Consider the following 8,047-nt stretch of genomic DNA (forward strand, 5'->3'; position numbering starts at 1 on the left):
CTGTGAGGTTTGACCGAGGGGCTGTTTATGATTTCATCATTCTTGCTCACCTTTGCATTGAGCCTTTGTTTGAAAAACTGTTGGAAAAATGTCTTTAAATGATTTTTTACTGGAACTGGGTTTAAACTAGATAATTTGATTCAAATCCTGATTTTTTTAAAAAAGCATGTGGTATTTTACTGAGATTTTCTGATATGAACGTTATATGCTTTATTGCTCGTCACTACTGCTCAGTCTTTATTTATTGTTATTCCTTACTGAGTTGGCGTACTCACGCTACTCCCTGCACCTTGTGTGCAGATCGAGGTGTAGCTGGACACGGTAGCAGTTATTGGGTGTTCTGGTTACAGATTTTCTTGGAGATAGCAAGGTAGCTGTTTGGCGATTACAGCTCTTGTTCTTCTCCCTCTTATCTTCCTCTAGTTGTATTTAGCTATTTTCCGGGTTGAGTTAGCCTTGATATTGTTAGACAGATTGTAGTATATGCTCATGACTAGTGACACCCCGATGTCGGGCTTTTCTTTTTTGCACTTCTGTTTTTCTTTGATTTGAACTCTTTAAATGAAGATTTATGTTAAATAACCTTAAAATTTTCTTTAAAATAAAAATATCGGTTTGTTTTGGAAATGAGTCGGCTTGCCTAGTTCCACGATAGACGCCAACATGACAGGGGTTAGTTTTTGGGTCGTGACAGATTGGTATCAGAGCCTAGGTTACATAGGTCTCAAGAGTCATGAGCGGGTTTAGTAGAGTCTTGCGGATCGGTATGGAGACGTCTGTACTTATCTTTGAGAGGCTGCAGAACTCTTAGGAAAATTTCACTTTCTTGTATTCTATCGTGCGAAAATGATTCAGCTTGAGACATAACTCTTTGAATTCCTTCCACGCATCTCGTATGCGCACATGAGCGCTCGGTATCAGTTGTGCATCACCGGCTTATGATTATATGAACAAGGTTGAGATGTGTATTCTATGTTATATTGGTGGGCCAGTCTGGAGGACTTGAGGCTATGGTTAGACCGCAACTTAGGCTCGGTAGCTTCAGTTGTAACCTATACATTTGGACTCATATGTCCGATAATGTCCCTACGAGTTGAATTGCGGCTCGATGATCAGTGGAATAGTTTTGTGGTGAGTATGACGTAACTGCTGGAAGTGTTAAGACTATGTGAATGTGACGAGAAGTGTTTTCTTTGAATGTAAAGGAAGGCCATTGGGTGCTTGGATTTTTGTTTTGATGCGACGTACCGTCTCGAGTGTGAATGTTTTGAAGGATCTTTCACGTTGTTAAATTTTGGGGCAAATTAAATTCTCATGTCTGTCAATGAGTTTGAACTCAAGAAGAGTAAGTGGTTGTGTAGTAATGGTGGTTGCGAATGGGTATTTTGATGTTGATGGCTCGGGAAAGATAATCTTTGAAGGGACTTAGAGTCGGTAATATTTTATTGGTTCAGGTGCGACAGAAATATATTTCTATTTGATGCAGCAGTTGGGTAGCAAAGTATGAGGGAAGACATGGTGGGAATTGTTTGCGGTGGTTGAAGTACTAGCAGGTCAAGTAGGAGAAGTAGAGGTTGAGAAGTTTCTTAAAGGAGATGGTTTAACCGAAGTAAGAGTGGCATATTAGCATATGAATTCACTAGTAGGGTAGTCGTGCGCCTTGAGAAAGTGTAGAATGGTTTGGAATCGTGTTAATATGTGAATCAGCCTGCATACTCTGCATACTCTAAATTGAATATGGCCGAAAGGAGTGTGTTTGAAATGAATAGAGGTGTGAAGATCTGATTATTGTATCGGGTGCAATATGACTTGAGTTCGGAAGGTATTGTTGACGTATATTTGATGTCAATAGGGAAAGTGTAGACTTACATAAATGGTGGACAAACATGAACTCAGGGAAATTTATGAATTTCATGGTTGCACTCAGTGCAGTGTCATTGGGAGATGTTGGTAAGGAATTTCACATGTGGGCTATCTCCTGTGTGCAGCTAGTGGTGACGTGATGTTGATGAAGCTTTTGTGAGAAATATTACTAGCTACCCGGTAGGAGGTCGCGTGTGTAATTTTGGCTGGAGATTCAGAATGTTCATGAAAGGCTTAATAACAGACTTCGAGAAGTCTGGCAGGTTAACGGTGCGAGACCTTGTTAATTGAGAAGGAGAAATCCTTACGGGTTCTAATTTTATTTAATTGCAGCTTAAGGCTAATTGAGGGAGTCTGCTATCGACGAATTGATTGCACGGTTATGGGTCGTATTAGTTTCGGTTCGGGGTATGCCGGTGAATCAGTTATGACTTGCAGAGGTCGAGATCGAGGATGACTCGGGTAAAGGAATTTTTGGACATAAGTTGTATTACACCCTATGGTTATGGGAGGACCATAAAAATAATTAAGTGTTTATTCACAGAGAATGTAGTGTACATGGAGCGGGAATTTGCTCGGTTGCGTAGGAGTGAGGGTTACTCTTTATTCCCTTGGGTGTTGATGTGCTAATGGGGCACATGTCGTTTCGGTCCATTTGGTCGGTTAATTCGAGAATGGTTATAATGGATTCAAGATTTGTAAATATGGCTAGAAAACTGGGAGTTGCATTGAACGATGTTGAGACTTGTTGCATCTCATATCATTGTGAATTATGCATTTCAATATCAAGAAGGTGAAGTAAACGGTTTTAGATTCCTATAAAGTCTCTTCGGAGTAAGCATGTTTGGTTGTGGAACCTTTGGAATACATAAAAAGGGTATTCAGCGTCTTATAAGCCTTAGGGCGGTGCGATTCTATGCTAGAGTTCGTGGGGCCAGTTTTAGTTAAGTATAGTAGTGTTCTAATAAGAAATTAAAATAGCAATTTGAAGGTAATTTGGAAAGGACTTGGGGAAATAGGACAGTTTGGAAGTAGGTTGGGGTAGCACAATAATGGGTATGATCGGTTATTTGTGTACTTATGACGTGGCTAGTATCTACAGGTGCTTCGTGGCAGTGCTCCCGGATTTGGCAACCTGTGTGGCTTGGTGAAGTTAGAGGAATTCGGTTCAGATAGCTTGATTATGTGCAAATGGATTTCAAAGTGTTCATGATGGGTTCTACCATGGTTTAAATCGGATAATTTCTACCGATGTACGGAGCGTGTTGTGTGTTATGATTTTCTCCTAGAAAGAAGCAAGAAAGAGGTTTCTGAAAGGTATGTAATTGCTAGTGACTCAGAGTTGATAATGGAATTCTTATGCTTGTCACATGATGGCATAATAGATGTGTTGTGTTGTATGGGAATAGGATTTACATGTACCAGGTCATAGTTTAGTTTTGAGGGAAAGACATAAATTCTTAAGCGGCATGAACGGTTTTCGATGACTAGGTAAATGATATTACTATCTGGTATAGCTTGATGAGAGTGTACATTTCAGAAGGGGCAGTGTGTTTTGATTTATGAGTACTTCGCTGGTATTGCGGCACTCTCCTAGTTGATCAACTGTTGATATTCAAATTTTTGACAGGTGGCACGGAAGAAGTTTCAAAGTATTTCTCGTGGGAGGATTGTGTATGAGAGAGGTGTTAGGCATTCGGGCGGTGGAGGTGGAATCAAATAGGGTGATTCATGTGTTCTATGGAATTGAAGATTGGGAGTTCTCATGAGCAGATTGTTTCATGGTGGTGGACTATGAAGTTGTAGCCGGAGCTAGCCAGATGATAGAAGGTGTTATGATTCCGTCATTATGGACTTTCGGAGGTTGTTTATCTATTGGTGGCTGACCATATTTGATTCGGGGTCCATTGGTAGGCCCAATTAGGATGTGTATTCTACACCGAGCTAGATTGATTGGCTCCATACTGCTATTGTTGAAGGATGTGCCATTCGGTTGATGTGAAGCTTATTCGTGCTCTGAAATGATTGGTGAGTTACTCTTTTATGCTACGAGGAGTTGGGATTCGTGGTTATATGCACATATGGTGCGGTTCTATTGTGGCCTTATAGCGGAATTTGAGTGAGAATAATATTGGATATTGCTTAGTTGATGGCGTATTGGTCGTGTTCTTTCGGGTTTTATGCGGCATGGTGTCGTTTGCTTCTCTGTGGTTATGGTAATGCATGTTGGGTACTTGATGTCGAATTGCGCATGGTTATTGATTTTTAGCAGGGTGACATGAGGTGTTTCATATGGACCAGTATTTGGATAGGATCGCGTATTGCAGCAGAGTTATGTGGAAATATGATCCCTTGTGTAAGATTCGTATGCTATGGTTCTGCGGTGTGTGATGGGTTCTTAACATTGCATCGGGGTAGTACTCGTCGAGCTTGCGGAACGGTTCTCTTGTTTGGGTCATTATTACAATTGGGTACATTTGGAATGTTGCTATCTGGTGCCCGAATTGCACGGGTTGTGGCTTTAAATTGTATAATGTGTCATGTCACTAAAATGGTCATGTTGGAGGAGACGAGGTCATTGGGCCTAGAATGGATGCTATCAGATTTGATTGTGGTATAATTAAGAGGATAATATCGGAAGTCGGCTTTGAAATTGGCTATAGTTCTTATAGAAGGAACGAGAGCTCCATGACCTGATGGTCTAATGAATGGTTATGAATTCGGTATGTTTCTTTCATCATCGGCATTGTATGAAGGTTTTAGAACGAGGGTTTGGTTGATATGAGGTTTATTACTAGCACTGGATTGATTTGAGTCGATACTGTGATTTGAAATCATTGCTTCGAGCATTCGAGCTATGCGGTATTTGAATTTGAATATTTGAGTTATGGTTACAGCTTTTGGTACAGATTGTTCAGACTTATACGGTATGTAGATGCAAACTTCTCATCTTATAGGAAATTTCGGATGTTGGAAATTTGATTCGAAGGCTTTTGGGCTAGGTTGAATTGAGAAATTTCAGTTATGCTGTGCTATTGGACCTGTATGGGATAGGGTGACGTGGGATCAAGCTACACAACAAATTTGATGGCTTTTGGAAAAACTATGGGCATGATCGAGGACGAACGTATGTTTAAGTGGGGGAGGATGTAACGACCCGACCGATCTTTTTGAACATTTGCACTTCGCTCGGTTGTTTGAGGGCATGAGTAGCTCCGTATGATGTACTTTGACTTGTGTGAATCGTTGGTTTCGGGTCGCAGGTATTTCGGAATCGAATTGGAAGAAGGAATTTCATTGTTGAAGCTTTAAATTGGGAGAGTTGACCAAAATTTGACTCTTTAGCATTCGATCTTGGATTCGAATTCTGATAATTCCAATAGCTCCGTATGGTGATTTTGGGCTTAGGAGCGTGTCCGGAATATTATTTGGAGGTCCGTAGAGGAATTAGGCTTGAAATGCCGAAAGTCTAATTTTTGAGAAGTTTGATCGGGGGTTGACTTTTTGATATCGGGGGTCGGAATCCGATTCTGAAAATTGGAATATCTCTGTTATGTCATTTAGGACTTGTGTGCAAAATTTGAGGTCAATTGGACGTAATTTGATAGGTTCCAGAGTTGTTTGTAGAAATTAAAAATTTCAAAGTTCATTAGGCTTGAATTGGGGTGTAATTCATGGTTTTAGCGTTATTTGAGGTGAATTGAGGATTCGACTAAGTTCGTATGATGTTTTAGGACTTGTTGGTATATTTGGTTGAGATCCCGAGGGCCTCGGGTGAGTTTCGTATGGTTAACGGATCAAAATTGAACTAGAACAGCTGTTGCAATTTCCTTCTGTTGGAAATTGCTTCTGCCCAGATGTAAGCCCAGATCGGGCTCAGGGTCGAGGGCCACGACCGAAGCCCAGATAGAGCTCAGGGTCGAGGGCCACGACCGAAGCCCAGATAGAGCTCAGGGTCGAGGGCCACCATCGAGCCCAGAGTCGAGGACCACGATCGAAGGCATGATCGAGCCCAGGGTCGAGGGTCACGGTCGAAGGCCGGGTCGAAGACATAATCAAGGGCCAGGACAGAGGACCAGGATCGAGGACCTCGATCGAAGGCCAAGATCGAGGCAAAACCGAGGATGTCTGGGCAGAATTATAAAAATAGGGACTTCGTCCCATTTGCCATTTTTGACAAATTGGAGCTTGAGGAGAGGCGATTTTTTTATATATTTTCAAGGAAAACTTGAGGTAAGTCCCTTGTGATCATTTCTACTCCATAATATTGAATTATCATTGAATAATCCGACTAGATTACATGATTTTGAGGTGTAAATCGGAGATTGGAACTTAGAAATTTGGAAATAAGATTTGTAGATTTGAGGGTCGAGTTGAGGTCGGATTTTGGTAAAATTGGTATGGGTAGACTCTTGGTTGAATGGGATTTCGGATTTTATAACTTTCGTCGGGTTCCGAGATGTGGGCCCCACATGCGATTTTTGAGCTAATTTCGGGTTTTGGTCTAATTTTATTGTTTTTCTTGTGAAATTCATTCCATTAGCGCGTATTGATGGCATTGTACTGATTTTGAATAGATTCGGAGCATTTGGAGGCCGAGTCTAGAGGCAAGATCATTGTGGGATAGAGATTTGACCGGTTTGAGGTAAGTAACGATTGTAAATCTAGTCCTGAGGGTATGCAACCCCGGATTTCGTATCATTTTACTATTTTGAAGTGACGCACATGCTAGGTGACGGGCATATGGGCATGCACTGTTGGAGATTTTCGACTAGGTCCATCCCATAGCAACTGTAAAGTTGCATACTTTGTTGAAACCATTGATACTTATATATTTTAGAAAGATTTTCTGTAAATTGGGCTGAATGCCATGTTTGGGCCTTGTGCCAATGCGGTTTGGACCCTTAGGGGCTGTTTCTTACCATCCTCTCACTGTATTCGATTGAAAAACTATACTCAGTCATGTTTATACTTGTTTACCGCATAACTCAGATTTATGACTTTATTTTTGATGCATATAAATGTTTTGGGCCGAATGCCCTGTTTTACTGAAATGCCCGAGTGGCTTGATTTGTGAGGATGAGTGTGGATCGGGGCTGCCCTCCTGTAGCATACTTATGACTGAGTGAGACCGAGGGCCTGATTGGTGAGGATGAGTGTGGACCGGGGCTGCCCGCCTGCAGCATACTTTATTATTATCGCACGTGAGTTGTCCGTGCATATTATAGCGCTCAGTCTTTATTTATGGTTGTTACTTACTGAGTTGGCGTACTCACGTTACTCCCTGCACCTTGTGTGCAGATCCAGGTGTAGCTGGACACGGTAGCGGTTATTGAGTATTCTGGTTGCAGATTTTCTAGGAGATAGCAAGGTAGCTGTTTGGCGATTGCACCTCCTGTTCTTCTCCATCTTATCTTTCTCTAGCTGTATTTAGCTATTTTCCGGGCTGAGTTATCCTTGATATTGTTAGACATATTGTAGTATATGCTCATGACTAGTGATACCCCGATGTCGGGCTTTTCTTTTCCGCACTTTTATTTTTCTTTGATTTGAACTCCTTAAATGAAGGTTTATGTTAAATAACCTTAAAATTTTCTTTAAAATAAAAATATCGGTTTGTTTTGGAAATGAGTCGGCTTGCCTAGTTCCACGATAGGCGCCATCACGACAGGGGTTAGTTTTTGGGTCGTGACATATGTGCCTTGCATTTTACATGCTTTAATGATAAATTATACTTTATTTGCGCATAATGGAATCTATTTTATGTGTAGGTGAATTGGAGATGAAAGTAGAGCAAAAGGGATACTTAAACGTTGAAAGTGTGCTCGGAAACAGTGAAAAGGAGAGACCTGGCTGGGCCAGCCAAAGGCCAGGCTAAACCAGGCTTTAGCCTGGCGACGCCAGGCCTGAGGCCAAGTCCAATCCGAGTTTTGAAGACTTAATTCGTTTTCGGGTTTGACTAGGACTTGACCTACACGTTTAAGGTTTCTTCTACACATATAAATAGACCTAAAAATACCACTTGGAGGGACTTTGGGCAGCCAGAGGCAAGAAGAGCTAGTGGAATCACCTATTGGGAGTTAGAATCATCGATTTCTACATCGTTTCATCTTTACTCTGTATTTTAATTATGCAAAATATTTGGGATATTGTTACTATAAGTATGAGTAGCTAATTTTTTTAT

Source organism: Nicotiana tomentosiformis, chromosome 8, assembly GCF_000390325.3.
Source record: "Nicotiana tomentosiformis chromosome 8, ASM39032v3, whole genome shotgun sequence".
NCBI lineage: Eukaryota > Viridiplantae > Streptophyta > Magnoliopsida > Solanales > Solanaceae > Nicotiana > Nicotiana tomentosiformis.